The sequence below is a fragment of the Heptranchias perlo genome, chromosome 15, assembly GCF_035084215.1.
Source record: "Heptranchias perlo isolate sHepPer1 chromosome 15, sHepPer1.hap1, whole genome shotgun sequence".
Taxonomy (NCBI): domain Eukaryota; kingdom Metazoa; phylum Chordata; class Chondrichthyes; order Hexanchiformes; family Hexanchidae; genus Heptranchias; species Heptranchias perlo.
Genome location: NC_090339.1, coordinates 57671087 through 57689701, shown reverse-complemented (window position 1 = coordinate 57689701; position 18615 = coordinate 57671087). Strand labels below are relative to the sequence as shown.

Sequence of the window (18615 nt, the reverse complement as noted above, 5' to 3'; positions counted from 1 at the left end):
CCTTTTGTCATTCTGGTGAATCTGCCCTGTACCCCCTCCAAAACCATTATCTTTCCTGAGGTTCAGTGCCCAAAGCTGAACACAATACTCCAGATGGGATCTGACCAAGGCTCTGTACAACTGAAGCATCACTTCCTCACTTTTGAATTGCAACTTCCTTGAGATAAAGGCCAACATCCCATTAGCTTTTTTGATTAAATTTTGCATCTGTGCAATTGCTTTTAATGATTTGTATACATGGACTCCTAAATCTCTTTGTTCCTCCACAGCTCCTAGTCTCTCAATAAGAAAATATTCGATTTTGTCTTTCTCAGATCCAAAGTGGATGACCTCACACACTTCCCCACATTGAACTCAATCTGCCATCGTTTTGCCTGCTCATGTACTCTGTCTATGCCCTTTTATAACTTCCTGCTTCCATCTACACAACTTACTGTGCCTCCTGAGTTATTGTCATCTGCGAACTTGGATATACAACTCTCTACTCCTTCATCCAAGTCATTAATGTATATGGTGAAAAGCTGAGCCCCTGTACAGATCCCTGAGGAACACCACTTGTCACATCCCGCCAATCAGAATGTTCCCATTATCCCTACTCCCTGTCTCCTTTTTCACAACAGAAAGTGATTTGATGGCATCCTGTGAATTCAGTACATTTTTATTTCATTGCCGTTTGCCTTTAACAAGCCCTTTCCACAGTTGAGCAAGTCTTTCACAAACACTGAAGTTTGTTTTCCTCCAAAGTTTTTTCTGCCAGTCGTCTTTCAGCTTTTGAAGTCTGGGAGCTATAAGAACATAAGAAATAGGAGCAGGAATAGGTCATTTGGCCCCTCGAGCCTGCTCCGCCATTCAATAAGATCATGGCTGATCTTCTACCTCAACTCCACTTTTCCGCTCTATCCCCATATCCCTTGATTCCCTTAGAGTCCAAAAATCTATTGATTTCAGTCTTGAATATACTCAATGACTGAGCATCCACAGCCCTCTGGAGTAGAGAATTCCAAATATTCACGACCCTCTGAGTGAAGAATTCATCCTCATCTCAGCCCTAAATGTCCGACCTCTTATAATGAGCATACGTCGACTAGTTCTAGACTTTCCAGCCAGACATCCTCTCAGCATCTACCCTGTCAAGCCCTCTAAGAATCTTATATGTTTCAATGAGAACCTCTCATTCTTCTAAATTCCAGAGAGTGTAGACCCATTCTACTCAATCTTTCCTCATAGGACAACCCTCTCATCCCAGGAATCAATCTAGTGAACCTTTGTTACACCTCCTCTAAGGCAAGTATATCCCTTCTGAGGTAAGAAGACCAAAACTGTACACAGTACTCCAGGTGTGGTCTCACCAAAGCCCTGTACAATTGCAGCAAGACTTCCTTACTCTTATACTCCAACCCCCTTGCAATAAAGGCCAACATACCATTTGCCTTCCTAATTGCTTGCTATACCTCTATGTTACCTTTCTGTGTTTCGTGTACAAGGACACCCAAATCCCTCTGAACACCAACATTTAATAGTTTCTCATCATTTAAAAAATATTCTGTTTTTCTATTTTCCCTACTAAAGTGAATAACCTCACATTTCCCCGCATTATACTCCATCTGCCACCTTCTCGCCCACTCACTTAACCTGTCAATATCCCTTTGCAGACTCTTTGCATCCTCCTCTCAGCTTACTTTCTCACCTAGATTTGTATCGTCAGCAAACCTGGATACATTACACTCGATCCCATCATGTAAGTCATTAATATAGATTGTAAATAGCTGAGGCCCAAGCACTGATCCTTGCGGCACCCTCTAGTTACAACCTGCCAACCTGAAAATGACCAGTTTATTCCTGCTTTCTGTTTTCTGTCCGTTAACCAATCCTTTATCCATGCTAATATATATATTACCCCCAATCCCATGAGCCCTAATGTACTGAAGAGTGCTGTAAATGCATTTTGGGTCCATTTAACAACTAGATAAGATTGCTTGCCATTTCACTCAACTAACAGTTTTTTTTTAACCTTTACACCTGGAAAAAAATCTGGGCATAGTCACTTCCAAGTTACAAGTGATAAAAGCCATGCTATGTGTTCAAATCACGCTGTGTGATGCTAATAACAAATACATTGATGTGTTCATATGAAATTCCTTTGCCTGCTAGTTTTCAAAGGTGTTAACTCATTCACTTCCAATATCACACAGTGTGATTTCAATCCACTCATGTACTTTACAAGTGTTCTTTTTAAAGACTCTTGTGTACGGAATGTAATGCACTCTTTTCAAGTGGGAGATTTATTTTCCACGGTGTATTAGATAATTCGAAGCAGACTGTTAAAAGGAGCAGATGGAAAGGATGTTGGTGCATAACAAGAATAACTGTGTACCCAGACTGATTTCCTAATCTTCATCTTTTGATTCCTGTCAATCACAGAGCCAGTACTTCATGGTAAGAAGCAGATGACAGCTTCTGTGCATTATATGCAATAGTCCACATTTTTTAAAATTGTGAAACTTGGTTGGAGATCTAATGCCGATAGAGCAACAATGAGTAGGAGAAGATGAGGTTTGTCAAAGAAGTAATGGTTAGATCATCACTGCTAAGGTTCCGGGAAATATTTCAAAATGTCCGCTTGTGGGGTGTTCAAATGAATCCTTTCTCCTGCCAATTCCAGATGTTTCCAAGTATCTTTGGAGTTGCACAGGTTAAGAGCTAAAGGTTCCAGGAAAGCTAAGGTTAGCTCTAACTCCAGGATAATCATTTTTATTTGGAACATCTCAGCATTATGTAAAACAGTCTCTTGAGTACAGATCATTAGGAACAAAACAGAAGGATCTGGGGAAGACTAATGAAGTAGCCTCCTCTTTGGCCTCGAGGGGAGTTAGGTGACTTATATTTATGATATTATCATATCTTATCCCTTCCTGTGCCTTGGATGAGTTACCTCATACGGGCATAATTGGTAGCCAGCACTGCAGATAGCATCTCTTGCAGCTGCTTGACTCTTTAAAGCAAATCAAAGATTGACTTGGTGGCTTCTTTGGTGCGATCATGTCAATCTTTACAGCAGGTCGAAAAAGGCAGCTGTGGAGTGGTATGGAGGCCACTTTCTAAGTGTTGTTTCCAAAATGTATTTCACAACCTGAGGAGAGAAAGTAAGAAGAGAAGAGCTAATTTACAGTTCTTATAATGTGAGTATAAACTTTATTAATCATAGAAAAGTGAATAAAATAATTTGAATAAACAAAGAATTGAAAGAAAAGACAAGGGAAGCAGAGTACAAGTTTTAACGTTCTATTTTTATTTAAAATAATTTATTTTTGTCATATATGTAACACCTATCGGAATATTGTGACAGTGATATAACTATTCCTGACAGCTGAGAAGCTACTGTAATATGAGCATCATGATGTGTGAGCTGTAAGCTTCAAAGAAATTTCCCTGGATCTACTGGCAGTTTGAGGATCAACTTTTTCTCGGCAAGATACACCCATGTCATTGGTGATAGACTTTTCTTTTTTTTAAAAAAAGCTAAAAGCACTGGAAGTGTCAAATATTGAATGGCCTGCGGCAAAACTTATTGCCGGAGAGGACAGTAGGAACCCTCTGTCTCCAGGCATAGCCTTGTGGGAGAAAATCTAGAAAACATCAATTGGAACTGTCTTGCAATCACTCTCCTTTTCTGCAGCCACAGAACAGAAGGGCCTATTCCAGCCAGAGGATTATAGTGTCAGCCTTGGGCTGAGGTTAGGACTGCTTATATTTTCTGGACTTCAAGTTATCTAAGTAGGAATGCAATATTAACATTACATGTTGTGCTAAAAGACTAATAGTCCAGTGTTGGTTCTTAGATATGTCAGGTGGAACTGCGTGCTTTCGTGTATGAAGAGTGCTGATACGTATATTGCACAATTACACTGGTGCTGCTTGTGATTAACTTACACAGTCTGTGGTGAGTTAGAGGTAAAGAATAGTATTGAACAAGATGCTGTGGTTTTGAGCTGCAGTGCAGCCAGATGAGACAAGGTCTCATGCACAACGTACATGTCTGAATGAAATGTGTTACATAGCAATTGGCCCAGCCATAAACAAAGTTTAAAAATCTGACTCTTTTCCTTCCTGCTGCTGGTAGATTATTCAATCTTTGCTCAGCATCTCCCAGCTTGGTGCAGCTTTAATTGAGAATCTCTCACTCATCATACTAAGTATTCGTGCTCCATGCTCAGCACCATTGTACCCTCAGAGTTGACTAAGTTTCTGTGAAGCCAGGTTTATAGCTGGATAGCCCACTTCCTCCCATACTTCACTGCTACTGAGACCCTCATCCACTATTGTGTTACCTTCAGGCTTGATTTCTCCAGCCACATTGTGTGAAACTGGAGTCACATGTAAGCCAGACCAGGTAAGGGTGGCAGAATCACGTCTCTGAACGATATTAGTGAAGCAATGCATATTTTACAATAATCCAGCAGTTCTAAGGGTCAATTTCTGGTGCTAAATTTATTGAAATCATTTTCACAATTTGCCATGATGGGAGTTGAACTCACAATCTCTGGGTTATTAGCCCAGTACCACAACTGCGAGTCCACTGTATCCATTTCATCTACTATTACTACAATGGTGCCAGGGACAGGGGACTTCAGTTATGTGGAGAACTGGGATTGTTCTCCTTAGAACAGAGAAGGGTGAGGGGAGATTTGATAGAGGTGTTCAAAATCATGAACGGTTTCGATAGAGTAAATAAGGAGAAACTGTTTCGAGTGGCTGAAGGGTCGGTAACCAAAGGGCACAGATTTAAGGTGATTGGCAAAAGAGCCAGAGGCGACATGAGGAAACATCTTTTTTTATGCAGCGGATTGTAATGATCTGGAATGCGCTTCCTGAAAGGGCGGTGGAAGCAGATTCAATCGTAACTTTCAAAAGGGAACTGGATAAATACTTGAAGGGAAAATAAATTACAGGGCTATGGGGAAAGAGTAGGGGAATGGGACTAATCGGATAGCTCTTTCAAAGAGCCAGCACAGGCACGATGGGCCAAATGGCCTCCTCCTGTGATGTACCTACTATGATACTATTGCTTGTTGTGTGTTTCCCCAGCTGCCTGTTTTCTCTTCCATGAAGTGCCTTATGATGTTTATATATAATTGCAAGTTGTTGTTATTTCAGAAGGTATTCCCTTCACTATAGTTTCCATGACACAGTCAAGAGCAAGGACAATAATGATCTACAATTTTCTCATCTTGTGAATAGAAATGATGTTCACTGCTTTCCACTTAAATGAAACTGATATGAAATTGAATGCATTGTGCCCTCAATTTTGGAAACAAAAAAGCCCATGTACAATTGATTCAAATATATTTAACATCACTAATAACATACACATGAGACAGTGCCTTAAAAAACATTAATAGTTGCTTCTACAATTTGATCTTGTCTGCAAGCACTTACATTGCAAAAACATTTCATGAGCTTTAGTGAGAAAAAAAATCTCTTCTAAATTGTTCTTTAGTATGAAATGGTCTTTAACAAAATGAGCAATGGTCTGGCTGCATTTCAAAAGTATTTAATTGACTGTAAAGCACTTTGTGACATTCTGAGGTTGTGAAAAGTGCTATATAAATGCAAGTCTTTCTTTTTTCCTTTTTAAAGCAGACGGCACATCTAACATGCTAATTTTATTTTTGTTAGGCAGTTATTGCTAGCGTCACGAACCCATTATAATTGAGTTGATAACCCGCCAGTGAAAAATATTGGGTATATCTCCACTACATTACCAAGAGCTGAATGGAATAGCCGTTAAACACTTTACAGGTGGCTAGTCAGCGGAAAATATAGCTCATTGCCAGAGGTATGACAGTTTGTCAGTTTTATTCACACACTTCTAGCTTTTTAGAATACGTATTCAATACGTTCTTAGTTGCTAGTTGAACTGACAGTAGTTAAGGCTCAGACTATTACATGTCTAAAGTATAAGGGTGATGATAAAGGGGGAAAACACAAATAAAGCTGGTGTGGTACTGCTGTGATATTTAATATTTTTACACAATGAGTGGATCTCACCAAGCATTGTACAGCAGTTACTATTGAGCGATAGAAATACAGAGCAGAACAGTACCAGTGGATTGTATTATTTATATACAATAAAATTGGCAGGGTGCCTCAGCAGAGATGCAAAGAAAAAAATTGATGGAGATCTAAAATAGAAACAGAAAATGGTGAAAACACAATGGGGCCATCAATAACTGGGAAGAGAAAAAATAAGATACTTGTCTTATGTGTAAAGTATGGACGAAGACCTTGGACATAAAAGTTCTTTTATCTTTTCTGATGTTGACAGACCTGCTGAGTTTTTTAATTCATTCTCAGGTTATGGACACAGTCAAGAGCAGGGACAATAATGATCTACAATTTTCTCATCTTGTGAATAGAAATTATGTTCCCTGCTTTCCACTTAGATGAAACTGATATGAAATTGAATGCTGGTAAGGTCGGAATTTATTGCCCATTCGTGGTTACCTACGGTTGGCTATTTTCTTGAACCGCTGCAGTCCCGTGCGGTGAAGGTGCTGTAAGGTAAGGAGTTCCAGGATTTTGACCCAGCGACGATGATTAAACGGACAATATATTTCCAAGTTGGGATGGTGTGTGACTTGGAAGGAAACTTGGAGGTGATGGTGTTCCCATGCACCCGCTGCCCGTGTCCATCTAGGGGTGGAGGTCGTGGGTTCTGGAGTTGCTGCATTGCTTAGTGTAGACAGTACACTGCAGCCACGGTACGCCAGTGGTGGTTGTTTAGGTTAGTGGCTGGGGTGCCAATCAAGCGGATTGCTTTGTCCTGGATGGTGTCGAGCTTCTAGAGTGTTGCTGCAGCTGCACTTATCCTGGCAAGTGGAGAGTATTACATCACACTCCTGACCAGTGCCTTGTATGTGGTGGCGCAACTTTGGGGAGTCAGGAAGTGAACTATTTGCCACAGAATACCCAACCTCTCCTGCTGTAGAAGCCATGGCATGTATGTAGCTGGTCCATTAATTTCCAGGTCAATGGTGACCCAGGATGTTATTGGTGGGGAACTTAGTGATGGTAATGCCATTGAATGTCAAGAGGAGGAGGTTAGGCTCACTCTTATTGGAGATGGTCATTGCCTGAGACTTGGGCTGATAAGTGGAGCGAATGTTACTTGACACTTATCAGCCCAAGCCTGGATGATGTCCAGATCTTGCTGCTTGCGTGCATGGACTGCTTCTTATCTGAGGAATTGCAAATGGAGCTGAACCCTGTGCAATTATCAATGAACAGCCTCACTTCTGACCTTATGATGGAAGGAAAGTTATTGATGAAGCAGCTGAAGATAGATGGGGCTAGGACACTGCCCCAAGGAAGTCCTGCAGCAATGTCCTGGGACCAAGATGATTGGCAGTGGGATGATAGGGTGGTAATTGGCTGGGTTGCATTTGTCCTGCTTTCTGTGGACAGGACATACTTGGGAACTTTCCACGTTATCGGGTAGATGGAAGTGTTGGAGCTGTAATGGAGCAGTTTGGCTAGAGGCACGGCTAGGTTTGAAGCACAAGTCTTCAGCACTACAGCTGGAATGCACTATAACCTTTGCTTTGTCCATTGCATTCAGCCATGTCTTGATGTCACGTGAAGTGAATCGAATTGGCTAAAGACTGGCATCTGTGCTTGTGGGGATCTCATGAGGAGGTCGAGAAGGATCATCCACTCGGCATTTCTGGCTGAAGGTTGTTGCTAACGCTTCAGCCTTGTCTTTTGCACTCCCGTGCTGGGCTCTGCCATCATTGAGGATGGGGATGTTCATGGAGCCGCCTCCTCCTGTCGGTGAACAATTATCATTCGTGAACGGATGTGGCAGGGTTGCAGAGCTTTGACCTGATCCGTTGGTTGTGGGATCGCATAGCTCTGACTGTAGCATGCTGCTTTCACTGTTTTGTATGCACATAGTCCTGTGTTGTAGCTTCACCAGGTTGGTATCTTATTTTCAGGTACGCCTGGTGCTGCTCCTGGCTTGCTCCTCTACAATCCTTATTGAACCAGGGTTGGTCACCTGGCTTGATGGTGATGGGAGGAATGAGGAATATGCCAGGCCATGAGGTTACAGATTATGGTGGTCTACAATTCTGCTGCTGCTGCTGATGGCCCACAGCTCCTCATGGATGCCCAGTTTTGAGCTGCTAAATCTGTTCTTAATGTGTACCATTTTGCATGGTGGTAGTGCCACACAACACGATGGAGGGTGTCCTCAGTGTGCAGAAGGGGCTTGGTCTCCAGGAGGACTGTGCGGTGGTCACTCCTACCAATGCTGTCATAGACAGATGCATCTGCGACAGATAGACTGGTGAGGACGAGGTCAAGTAAGTTATGTCTTTGTTCTCTCACCACCTGCCGTAAGCCTCTGTTGTGCCGCTACAGCTGTGGGCTTCTGCTCCGAGTATCCAAATGGCCCTGTTCCTGGGATTTGTATCAGGGTCACAGGCAAGGCACAGCAGAAAGGATCCGTGGAATTTCCTGACCATAAATTTCCCTTAAGTTTCAATATGTGAACTCACTTTGGCGAGCAACCTTTCAGAAGATGTGAAAGGGATATTCATGAAAAAACAAAAATGGACCAGACAAAGGTCCTCAAAGGAGCGACAAAGTACAATTTTGGAAAATGAGCAGAAAATGTTTAAGTAGAAAATTGGAACTGAAAGGTTCCCTACCCTAGGCACTGCACGAAGGCAATCTTCCCCGAGAGAAATGTTACAAAACAGTTGTGTGGGCAGGCAGAGATCCCTGAGCACTCTGATTAATGCAATGATTCACACATTAATTTTTTAATGGAGCCCCAAAAGTAAAGGTATAAATTGTTTGGTAGCAATTTTCCTGTCAATGGCTCAACACAAATTGCATTACTGGACAAAAAACATAAATATTTTGCCCAAGAGCTAAATTTTTCTGTCAGTAGATTCTCTAACAGTGTATTTAGCAGTAAATATGCTGAGTAAACACTTGCGTGATGGTGTATAATGTTCCCAACCTGCACGGTGATAATTCAGCAAACACACTTCAATATTATTCAATAAGAATGAAGCCACTAACAAGCCAGTGACAAGCGGTTATGTAACTCTATATTGTTTGCTATTTAGGATAGCCTATCTCTGTAACTTCCTCCAGCCCTACAACCCTCCGAGAACTCTATATTCCTTCAATTCTTCTCTCTTGTGCATCCCCGATTTCCTTCGCCCCAGCATCGGCAGCTGTGCCTTCAGCCGTCTGAGCCCTAAGCTCTGGAATTCCCTCCCTAAACCTCTCTGTCTCTCTACCTCTCTCTCTCCTGCTTTAAGGTGCTCCTTAAAACCTACCTCTTTGACCAAGCCTGTCCTAATACCTCGTTATGCGGCTCGGTGTCAAATTTTGTCTGATAACGCTCATGTGAAGTGCCTTGGGACATTTTACTACGTTAAAGGCGCTATATAAATGCTTGTTTTTGTTTGTTTGTTTGTTTGTTGTAGGATGTTACTTTCATCAGTGTGCAAATCTAATGGAACTGAGACATCTGATAATACACATAGAACTACTGCCTATACCTCAATTAATCAGAATGGTTATTTTTTGCTGATATATCACAGACCGAAACAAAGCAGGCGATTTTAGATTTTAGGAATATGAAATCTGAATACCTTAATCTGTTTTTAAAGGGAGAAAAAAATAATCTTGTTTAAATGAATGCGTTAATGGAAAGTAAGACCAAGGGCGTTTAAAAACAACGGCAGCCAATTAGTTCTAAATCCTCACTTGATGGTTGTGAGGCACCAACTGCTGTCCATGGTGCTGATTAATAAACATATGAGCATAGGAGCAGGAGAAGGCCATTCAGCCCCTCAAGCCTGCTTCGCCATTCAATTAGATTGTGGTTGATCTCTACATCAACTCTACCTGCCTTTGCTCCCTACCTCTTGATGCCCTTACCCAACAAAAATCAATCAATTTCAGTCTTGAAAGCTCCAATTGTCCCCCAGCATCCACAGCCCTTTCTTTGGGGAGAGAATTCCAGACGTCTACTACCCTTTGTATGGAAAAGTGCTTCCTGATTTCACTCTCGAATAGCCTGGCTCTAATTTTAAGACTATGTCCTCCTTGCTCTTGATTTCCACCCCCCCCCCCCCCAACCAGAGGAAATAATCTTTCCGTATCTACCCTATCGAATCCTTTTTCCACACATTGGGCCATCCTGTCTTTCCTGACATGTGTGGATGTGGGGAAAGTGAACCTAAGTAAAGGAGAGTAGTGGGGGAATAATCAGCTAAATAACTCATTGATAGCTCGGTGTGGAATGTATACAGTTGGCAAGGAATTAACATCATCAGGTGGCTCATAATCTGATTTCCTATTTAGTGCCAATTTGCAGGTCAGTAAGGTTTAGTGAATAGCCCGTGCATACTAATTGACAGTGGCATCCCTCCAACTAAAAGCAAATCATTATTCATCAAAACTGAGTGGTAATACAGATGGGAGTCTACTGCCATTTCCACTTTACATCCTAGTTTGGCAATACCTGGTTGCACAATATGGTGAGTGCACTTGCTATGGTTCCCAAACCCTTCAATACCATGATTTGAAGACCATTACATTATTAATGGGACATGAGTAAACATATACATACATTTTTTTCCTTTTATAATTGCTTTCTTTCCATAAAATCCAGGAATTCTTTTGGATATGGGAATTCTGCGAATGTTGTACATCCACTCCATTTGAGCAGATGGGGGCCTCAGGCTGGATGCTTCCCATCAAATATCCTGATTACTATTTGTAAATCACGGACCATTCAAATATTACTGACTTATGATTCAAGGATTTCCAAAAGAACTTCAATTCAGTTTTTACAAATTGATTCATTTTGCAAAAACACGATTAAATAAAATCTTTTTGCTGTATAATTATGTCGGTATGCATAATCATACCCACAATTTCACCAAATTATTTTTAAATTATCAATGGACTTTGGTTTTGCTCTTATCCTTAAAAAAAATGTTAACCCAACACACTGACACATCCCAACAGCTGTAGTGCAGAACATCTATTTAGCAGTTTGATTAGTGTATGCATTTTAATTTAGATCTTGTCTTGTTTAAATGAATCCTTAGCCAATATTTTCAATTTTTTTTTATATAAATGCAGGATGAGACAGCTTGTAAAATATTTAGTTGTGCTGGTAATAATTAAATTGAATCATGTCCAACAGAACAGAGAATCAACATCTGGAGCATAATTTGGCTAACCCTTGCTGAATTGTAACAACAACAACAACAACAACTTGCATTACATAGCACCTTTAACGTAGTAAAACGTCCCAAGGCGCTTCACAGGAGTGTTATCAAACAATATTTGACACCGAGCCACATAAGGAGATATTAGGACAGGTGACCAAAAGCTTGGTCAAAGAGGTAGGTTTTAAAGAGTGTCTTAAAGGAGGAGGGAGCAGTTCGAGAGGCAGAGAGGTTTAGGGAGGGAATTCCAGAGCTTAGGGCCTAGGCAGCTGAAGGCATGGCCGCCAATGCTGGAGCGATTTAAAATCGGGGATGCGCAAGAGGCCAGATTTGGAGGAGCGCAGAGACCTTGGTAAGTTGTATGGCTGGAGGAGGTTACAGAGGTTACCGAGATGGATGACCTGTAACAAATGCTTGCAGTACGATGCTTAATCTCTTATCAATGACGCACAATTTAAATCCAGTCTAAACATTTACCCCTGAAAGCTGAAATTCAAGTTTCATCCAATGGTGACCTCTGGTAATTACTTCAAACATTGATTTTCAAGGTTTACTGGTTAATGACTCACAATTTACAGCATAGTGATGAGCACGGTACTAGAACAAAATAGTTATGCCAATCAAACTTGGCCCGTTTGATTGTGTCAGGCAACAGCTGATCTTAAGCTGATTTGCTTCAACTTCCTTTTAAAACTTGACCCTGGTTCAGTAAATTCAGTGGTTCAAATCTGATGTGTCAGCTTGGTTCAGTGGTAGCATTTTCACCTCTGATTCAGAAGGTTGTGGATTTAAGTCCCACTCTAAGCCATAAGCAGAGAGGGGGCAATTTTAACCTAACCCGCCCATCGGGAAACTGACGGGATCGGGTGGAACGCTGTTTTTTTCTAGCCAGCAACCTCTGCTAGAAGTGCTCATGTCCAAATGCCAGTTGAGGAGAGGATCAGATTTGGCTGTGATGCCCACAAAAAACAAATGGCCGGATAACACCCACTGCTAAGGTTCAAACAGGAAAAATGGCCATTTAGGTGAGAAACCGCACCCCAGGAAAAAGTTTTAAAACATCAGAAAATGGTAAAAAGGCAAAACATGGAGGTTACTTGAACTATTTTGCTTCCTTTTCTTCTTCTGATGTTAGGCCCACCTGTTAAATTTATTTGCAAGCCCCTAGTTTACTTATCCAAAGTACATGATTGAGATTGCTCGATACAATTCTAGCATCTATAATATATTAAAGAGTCAGTTTTCTGAGTTCATGCTCCGGGCAGGGAGCTCTGCCGGCTGATGGGAAAAATCACAGACATTCTGTCTATGAGTTGCTGTCCATTAAAAATAATGGACAGAAAATCATGGTCAGCACACCAGTGATTTCCCGATTATGCATGGTTGGTGAGCTAGATTCCATCCTGGTAGTGTAAATTTTGAAAATAATCCCTAAAGAGTCTTGTGTATACACTTTTATGTTGTTACTGTAAGGACTCCTTCCTGTAACACTCTCCTGTTGTGTTTTTTTTTCCTCCATGCTATTTCTGTCATGCGTTTTCTATTGTAACTGTCTGTCACCCGAAGCTTACTTACTTCTGGCTGAAGTCCTCCCAGCTCCCAATGTACATCTCCATGACAGGTGGCGGTGTTGTCCGCAATGCCACCCGCTTGCTGCCAGTGAAAACTGGGACCCTCTGAATGCCGTTGACCTTTTCCCACCCACTGCTCCCTCCTGTCGCCCCTACCCCGGGTCTTCCCTGGAGACCAGTGTTGCTGACTCACAGCCACTGCAAGAAAGGCCTCATTCTCAGTCATGACCCTGTGTTCTTTTAAAGTGCTCACTGCACTTTTAATAAGATAGTGCAAGTGCAGAAAGTGCTTCAAGCAACTCAAAGGCTTTCACAGGTCATAGACAAGAATGTGGTGATAGCTTTTTTCTCATGGGGACAGATTTCCAGCAACAACTTTCTTGGCACTCAGCCAGGAGCTATGACTTGCTTATTTAAAATGCAGTGCGCTTATAAAGTAATTGTCAACAGAGAGTCAGCAGTTTCAGTATATGTGCACTAAGTGCTTTAAATAATTGAAAGAGGGTTCTAGCTCAGTGCTGGGAAAGAGCCATTGTAAAATTTGCTCAGAGGGCATTCGTGGGGGGTTACAGCCTACATTTTCCTTTATCTCTTCCCCCCCAAAAAAATACTAACAGGCACCAGACTGCTCCCCCAACACAATTTCAGCCTCCCCTCCCCAATTGTTCAACACCCTACCTCTCAATCCCCAAGACCCCTCTCCCCATTTGTTTCAGAACCTCAAGCCCCTCCCTCATATTTCCCCACTGCACAACCACCTTCTGCTCCCACGTCATGTGACCCGCTCAGCAATGGTCCCCATTGCTCTCCCTCCCACAAGTCATTGCACCACCTTCCCAAATATTCCCAGAGTCCAGCACCCACCTCGCTAAACACATCATACAACTCCTATTGTAACCAGATCCCCAAAATGCCACTCCCAGTGCTCCCATATCTTGCAACCTGCTCCCCAACTGGAAACCTGCCATCCTTACCCGGTCTGGCCGATATGTGGCTCCACTCCCCCACATCATGTGGTTGACTTTTAACTGCCCTCTGAAGTGGCCCAGCAAGCCACTCATTTGCATCGAAACAGTGCAACTAGGGATGGGCAATAGATGCCGGCCTTGCCAGCGATGCCCACACCCCGAGAATGAATAAAAAAAATATGCATTGGATGAATACTGTTGATAAGTACTGCATATCCATCAGAAGTGGAAATGTCTCATTCACTCCATAAGAAAGATTTAAATCTTGGAAGTTCTACTTGTTGACTTTAACAAGTGCATTCACACCACGTTGTTGGGTACGCTGCTTTTATGCAGATGTAAATCTGTTTAGAATAAACAGATTATTGGCTGTGTAAAAATAGTGCACACAGGAATATAGTACGAACGTCACAATCAGAATTTGTGTCCTCATCTCAAAAGTGGAATTTGGCTGGCCTGCTTCTGTCACTCAGTAGAGAAGCAGAATGTGCGGATTAGTTTATCCGTGCATCATTTCCTCCTCGTCTTGTCTTTTTTTTTTGGAAAAGTATTTGCCTCTCAAAATTGCATGCAATTGTCAGCACGTGCTTGTAGACGGAAAGTTCTGTAGGGATGGTAAGTTTGAGGTGTAAATTCGACTTGAACAGTAGTGTAAAACAGGCGATGGCGTATCGACCTCCCGTTTTACACTCCACCTGATTTCCTTCTCCATTGAAGTCGATGGGCGGAGTGTAAACAGACAGCAGATTTGCAATCACCCATTTTTTGCATTCTCCCAAGACAAATTTATAGCACAATGTTCCTTTACATCTATCTGACCCTGATTGATGAACCTTTTTTGACACAGATATTGTTTAAGTCTGTCGCCTTTGTTCCACCTGAACTGTAGAAGATTTTGTTTTAAAAGGAATATCAAGGTTTTCAACTTCTGCGGCTTTGTGAATTGCTGACTGTGGAAAACAAAAACTGCAATCTTTTTATCCGTGTTTAATCCCAGTTACCATTTATTATTAAATTACATTATTGTACTTTAGTGACCAGCACAAGGATTAATTTGTCATTTCAGATGTTGATGTCGAGCGTCAGCTTGGTTCCGTCGATTGTGAATCCAAGTCCTACTCCAGCACTTGAGTGCAGAAACTATGCTGACACTACAGTATCAAAGAGGTGCTACTTTCCGGGGTTACTATCCTTTTAAAGAAGATGTTAAACCAGGATGTCTGCCTGTTCTGGTGGTACAGATACATTTATCTCGGCGTTCTGAACTTTCCCCTTAAGCAGCACCACCAAAATCAGATCAACTGGTCATCCATGTCGTTACGGTTTGTGGAATATTGCTGGGGGCAACATGGCTGCCATGGTTGCTCAAATACCATCATTGCACTTCAAATTAATTCACTGCATGAGAAGCACTTGGAGACATATCTGGCAGACTTATTGGTCTAGAATTTGCTGGAGTTGGACATTTTTCCTCATCCTTCAGCTCCAATCAATTTTGGGGCGCCAATTGCTGGAAGTGTGAGCTGCTAACAGCACTGCGAGGGCAACAGGACATCTGGGACCTTGGTGAACGACAGGACCAATAGTCTGTTGCCTTAATCAATGAAATTTAAGGATTTGAATGGCTAGCAAAGCTCTGAAGTGTCAGCTTGGACATTATTTAAACAAAGTTCATCACTGGATTACATGCAGGAAAATGTGTAGTTCCAAGTTTTTTTGCCTATGGAACAGGACACATAAACATGTGACTAAGAGCCTCCTGCCCAAGGTTCAGATTATTATTGTTTTTAATTCATGAAATTCAGGAAGTGAAGGCAGCTGTTGCCTATACACGAAAGCTATATATTTTATAGCAGTTCAAAGCATGATGTCACTTGTGGAATCAGCACAGTGATTGTTGGTTACATACAAATTAATGAGACAGCATACTTTGAGGGGAAGGGGGGTAACTCAATCCTGACAAGCTGAAAAGAATTTAGCATCAAGTTTATGCCCAGCCAGAATCCACAACCAATTAATTTAATAAATCAGTTTAATCAATTAAACAAATCTTGCTGTTTGCTTTATGTGGCATATGCAGAACGATTATCATGTAATTACTAACTGGTTTCAAAGTGGAAGGCCATTGGAAATATAAGTTACACCATTAATAAGGTCCCCTTTCGCTGTTAAATACCAGCCCTAACTTTCTGCGGCGAGATTAATTCATTTTTACAGCCCAAGTGTAGCAATTTCTTGACACTCACGGGGAGGTTGAGGGCGAGCCTCCGTTTACGCAAGGCTAACGGTGGAACGATGCAAATCGTCTAACAATTTGTAGCGATTCATAGGTCACGGGATATCTCTTCCTCGCCACAAACTGCTGCTTTTTTATGCACTAATAACGACGTGTGCCTTAAACTACAGGCATGCATGCTAAACAGCGGAAGCAACAGAGCTAAACGATTCCACAACCAACGGATCAGATCAAAGCTATGCAGTCCTGCCACATCCAGTTGTGAATGGTGGTCGACAATTAAACAACTAGCAGGAGGAGGAGGCTCTGTAAACATCCCCATCCTCAATGATGGCGGAGTCCAGCACGTGAGTGCAAAAAATAAGGCTGACACATTTGCAACCATCTTCAGCCAGAAGTGCCACGTGGATGATCCATCTCGGCTGCCTCCCAATACCCCCACCATCAAAGAAGCCAGTCTTCAGCCAATTCGATTCACTCCACGTGCTATCAAGAAACGGCTGAGTGCACCGGATACAGCAAAGGCTATGGGCCCTGACAACATCCCGGCTGTAGTGCCGAAGACTTGTGCTCCAGAACTAGCTGCGCCTCTAGCCAAGCTGTTCCAGTACAACTACAACACTGGCGTCTACCCGACAAATGTGGAAAATTGCCCAGGTATGTCCTGTCCACAAAAAGCAGGACAAATCCAATCCGGCCAATTACCGCCCCATCAGTCTACTTTCGATCATCAGCAAAGTGATGGAAGGTGTCGTCGACAGTGCTATCAAGCAGCACTTACTCACCAATAACCTGCTCACTGATGGGTTCCGCCAGGACCACTTGGCTCCAGACCTCATTACAGCCTTGGACCAAACATGGACAAAAGAGCTGAATTCCAGAGGTGAGGAGAGAGTGACTGTCCTTGATATCAAGGCAGCATTTGACCGAGTGTGGCACCAAGGAGCCCTTGTAAAATTGAAGTCTATGGGAATCAGGGGGAAAACTCTCCAGTGGCTGGAGTCACACCTAGCACAAAGGAAGATGGTAGTGGTTGTTGGAGGCCAATCATCTCAGCCCCAGGACATTGCTGCAGGAGTTCCTCAAGGCAGTGTCCTAGGCCCAACCATCTTCAGCTGCTTCATCAATGACCTTCCCTCCATCATAAGGTCAGAAATGGGGATGTTCGCTGATGATTGCACAGTGTTCAGTTCCATTCGCAACCCCTCAGATAATGAAGCAGTCCGAGCCCGCATGCAGCAAGACCTGGACAACATCCAGGCTTGGGCTGATAAGTGGCAAGTAACATTCGCGCCAGACAAGTGCCAGGCAATGACCATCTCCAACAGGAGAGAGTCTAACCACCTCCCCTAGACATTCAACGGCATTACCATCGCCGAATCCCCCACCATCAACATCCTGGGGGTCACCATTGACCAGAAACTTAACTGGACCAGCCATATAAATACTGTGGCTACAAGAGCAGGTCAGAGGCTGGGTATTCTGCGGCGAGTGACTCACCTCCTGACTCCCCAAAGCCTTTCCACCATCTACAAGGCACAAGTCAGGAGTGCGATGGAACACTCTCCACTTGCCTGGATGAGTGCAGCTCCAACAACACTCAAGAAGCTCGACACCATCCAGGACAAAGCAGCCCGCTTGATTGGCACCCCATCCACCGCCCTAAACATTCACTCCCTTCACCACCGGCTCACTGTGGCTGCAGTGTGTACCATCCACAGGATGCACTGCAGCAACTCGCCAAGGCTTCTTCGACAGCACCTCCCAAACCCACGACCTCTACCACCTAGAAGGACAAGAGTAGCAGGTACATGGGAACAACACCACCTGCACGTTCCCCTCCAAGTCACACACCATCCCGACTTGGAAATATATCGCCGTTCCTTCATCGTCGCTGGGTCAAAATCCTGGAACTCCCTTCCTAACAGCACTGTGGGAGAACCTTCACCACACGGACTGCAGCGGTTCAAGAAGGCGGCTCACCACCACCTTCTCAAGGCCAATTGGGGATGGGCAATAAATGCTGGCCTCGCCAGCGACGCCCACATCCCATGAACAAATTTTTAAAAACTCAGTTATTTTGCCAGCAAATTCTGGGCTAATAAAGCTTTCTGTAAATGCAAGTCCTTATTTATTTTATCCTCGTAAAGGAGTTCTGAAAGCTGAGGAAATGGAGATTGCTGTCGGTTTTCTTTGCCTTATGACTTTGAGTTATTCATCAAATTGTATGGTGTATCCTTTAGTCCACCTATAACCCTTCCCCCACCCCCCCAGAAAAACACATAGAACATTCAGATCCCAGCTGTACTGAGCACTTTCTTGGCCTTGTAACTATATCTCTCAAATAGGAACAAAATTGATGAAATTCCAATGATAATGTAAGAATCTAAATAGCACTGTAATTTGGATTCACATTGTTACCCCGTTCAACACTCCGGGACACAGCTATATGGCATATTACAATGAACAGTGAGTACACAGCTAACCTTTTAAAATTCAGCAAACTATTATTCATCTTCAGTCACCCTGCTGCATTCCTTTCAGAGGACTTGCATTCATGTTTCAGTCACAACTGTTAT

General features: G+C 42.7%; 1 long non-coding RNA gene across 1 annotated transcript in view; it reads left to right on the top strand.

The window, feature by feature from the left end:
- Positions 1 to 18159, top strand: part of LOC137333131 (uncharacterized) — a 29942-nt gene extending 11783 nt beyond the window's left edge. Inside the window, exon 3 of the long non-coding RNA XR_010965801.1 lies at positions 14867 to 18159. This is a non-coding gene — a long non-coding RNA (uncharacterized lncRNA). The remainder of the gene's footprint in view (positions 1 to 14866) is intronic.
- The last annotated feature ends 456 nt before the right edge of the window (positions 18160 to 18615 follow it).